Genomic DNA, 2,896 nt, shown 5'->3' with positions numbered 1-2,896 from the left:
TCATTCTATTGAAATGCAAACTGTACTGTACCAGTCATCTGAAACCGGGAACATACATATGAAAAAAGCAAAAGCAAAGGTCTAACAAAAATAACTGTGATTTGCCAAGCTAGTTTTGCAGTTTTTACAAGATGACCCTAATATTCACAATATGAATGTATTCATGGGTTTTACATAATGACTTTTATCAGGAAACTGGATTCTGCTTCTTAAATCTAATTGCCAAGTGAAGAGTAACAGAAGAGAAGAAGCAGATTACCTTATCAATTTTGCAGCTCCTGAATATACAGTGCTATAATATAGTGTCTACCCACATCATTTTTCTACTCCATCATCAAAGAAGTAAAGCATTATTTTACTATTGAATTTGCTCAAACTTTAAATTAGGATATTTAAAGTTAGAAGGAAGACATGTTTGAAAGTATTGTCTCAATGTATAAAATCATACAGTATTTACCAGACTTCTATCCGAAGACCCAAGCCTGCTTGCTTTATTCTTCATATAGAGTGGGTTTTGATATTTTTTGTACCTGTGTACCCTGATAACAAGACTTTCCAGGTCAGCCATGTTATCTCGGAGTTGGTTTAGTACAATTTATGGAAGAATAAATTAAAAAATGATCGTATTCTTGCCTAGGCTGCATACTGTGTCCTGGTCATTCATTTTTGTGCACAGCAGATACAAAGAGGATATTAAATGCAACCAAATCACACCTTTCCTCTTAAATTAAGCATTTATAGAACATGAAATTAATTTTTGTATTTATTTTATGCAGATGTTAACATATGGCTCAAGGCAGAGGACATCCAGAAATTCGAACAAAGGTGTATAGAAGTTAGGACACATGGTTACAGTCTGGGAAGGTAAATTGGAGCTTGCTTTAATTCAGACAGTTTGGAATGACCATAATAAATGAGCCATGCACTCTGGATATTTACTGTGGGGGCTTGCTGCTGTGTTGCCCCACCATTGACAGTGTGACAGCTATGAGTTACCCACACCCAACTAGACCTGATCTACATATCCGCATCATATCTCTCTGCTGGAATACAGCTCTTTTGCCACTGGGCCAAATGCTGCTCTTTTTAACTCATTAACTCAGGCTTTTAATGCAGTGAAAATGCAAGCAACAGTAACACATCGGTTTTCTTTTCTCTGGTTTTGCATGGGTGAGCTCTGGTCCTGCTTTCTCACACTCCAAAATTCAGAGCAATCTGTCAGGTTTCAATGATTTCCAGCTGCGAAGGGTGCATTCTGCTTTCCATGGGTGCCCGTGCTCCATGCCACACACAACCTAGGTTTTTGTGGATCTTTGTTATCCTACCAACGCTATATAGGGCTCGACACTATCAAAAGTCACTAATTTTTCTTGTTCTGGCTTCAGGAACAGGAGGAGAATGGACTTACCCTATTGAATTCCTGTAGTGGTAAGTAGTCATCAGTCATCTCCTAGTCTTGAGTTGAGCCTTTGAGGTTTTCTTGGGGTCCCTCATACAGCAGGAACACTGTATAGCACAAAGGATTTTCCAGGCTGTCCTGGAGTGTGACTTTCTATAACCCACTGGAAGTTTAAGAATTCTCAATTTAGGGGACCTGCAGTCATTCTGTCTCAAACCAACCCTCAGCATCTTCATGAACCACAGTTCAGCAAAGCATAAGCCTTGGGCCTACAGTGCAAGAAACACATTCATTATTAAACCCTATTTGTAGGGTTTTGAGACTGAAAGAGAAGCCAGACTTAGTGCAAGGAAAAAGACAGATCTTTTTAAAATTCATTATTTGACTTACCAGCATAAAAGCAGGTCTTGTCTAATGCAATTCTGTGGGTGGACATGTCTCTTTCTATAAGTATGTTCAGCAATTTCAGCCCTGCCTGGATTTTGGGTCTAATACTCAAACCCCAAGCATGCACAGCTGTTGGTGAAGTTCTTTGTGTTTTGACACATTGAAGGTAGGGAGCTGTGTTCTTGGGTCAGGTATGCTTTTCCCGGTATTCTTACAAAAGATTGCAAAAAATTACACCTAAGCTCAACTCAAGCACATGAGTAACACCAGGGGATTACTCAACATCTGAATTCAAGGCTGAATTATCAAGGCCTTAGTTACCACAATGGCAACTTTAAAGTGTCACAGCATCAACCACTGCCATGTCACACAATGCTGTTTTTTCCTTTCGCTGTTAAGAATAGGTTTGCTCATTCATATTGAAAATAAAGAAACATCTTTAGGCCCAAATCTGCAAACAGTGAAGTCATTAAACAACTGACTTCAATTCACATGAGCAACACTACTTGCCTAAATAGTAAAACCAAAACCAAAGCCTTACTGAACAACCAACCCATCGTAACTTTAGGGTGACAACACTGAAGTCATTGGGGTAGTTTGTAAGTTCAACTAAACCACAAATGAAGACATTTATGTGCATATGTCCAGCCAAATGGGAGTATGGATATTAATTCTTAACAAAGGTGGTTAAATATTTTTACCCAATGAAGCAAATATTATAGTGGTTTGAAACACATAATGAAAAGGTCTCCTTTTATATCTTTACCCAGCTATAAATGAAATAAGAGCCTTCAAGGTATTCTGGACATTCGGTTGACAAATAATGAAGCTATGAGTTTGAAAATCCTGTACAGTGCATGTGCAGTCCACTGGCTCCAGACATATATCTACAATCTGGAGTTGTGCAGCCTGAAATAAACACAGCTGTGTTTATCTGAATGTGTGATCCCATGTACATGGTAGAAAGTTCAAATAAATGTACTCGGTGCGATGATGCTGTAAATGCAGCAAGTGCATTTGTCAGATGTGTGATGATGCAATCTCTTAAATAAACAGACTGAGATGTTTGTTTGACTCCTGAGCTACAAAGACATAAAAATATATGTACAT

Source organism: Nestor notabilis, unplaced genomic scaffold (genome assembly GCF_000696875.1).
Source record: "Nestor notabilis isolate BGI_N333 unplaced genomic scaffold, ASM69687v1 scaffold6555, whole genome shotgun sequence".
NCBI classification, from domain to species: Eukaryota; Metazoa; Chordata; class Aves; order Psittaciformes; family Psittacidae; genus Nestor; species Nestor notabilis.
The sequence above is the reverse complement of the archived record's forward strand: the minus strand, read 5'-3'. Positions refer to the sequence as shown.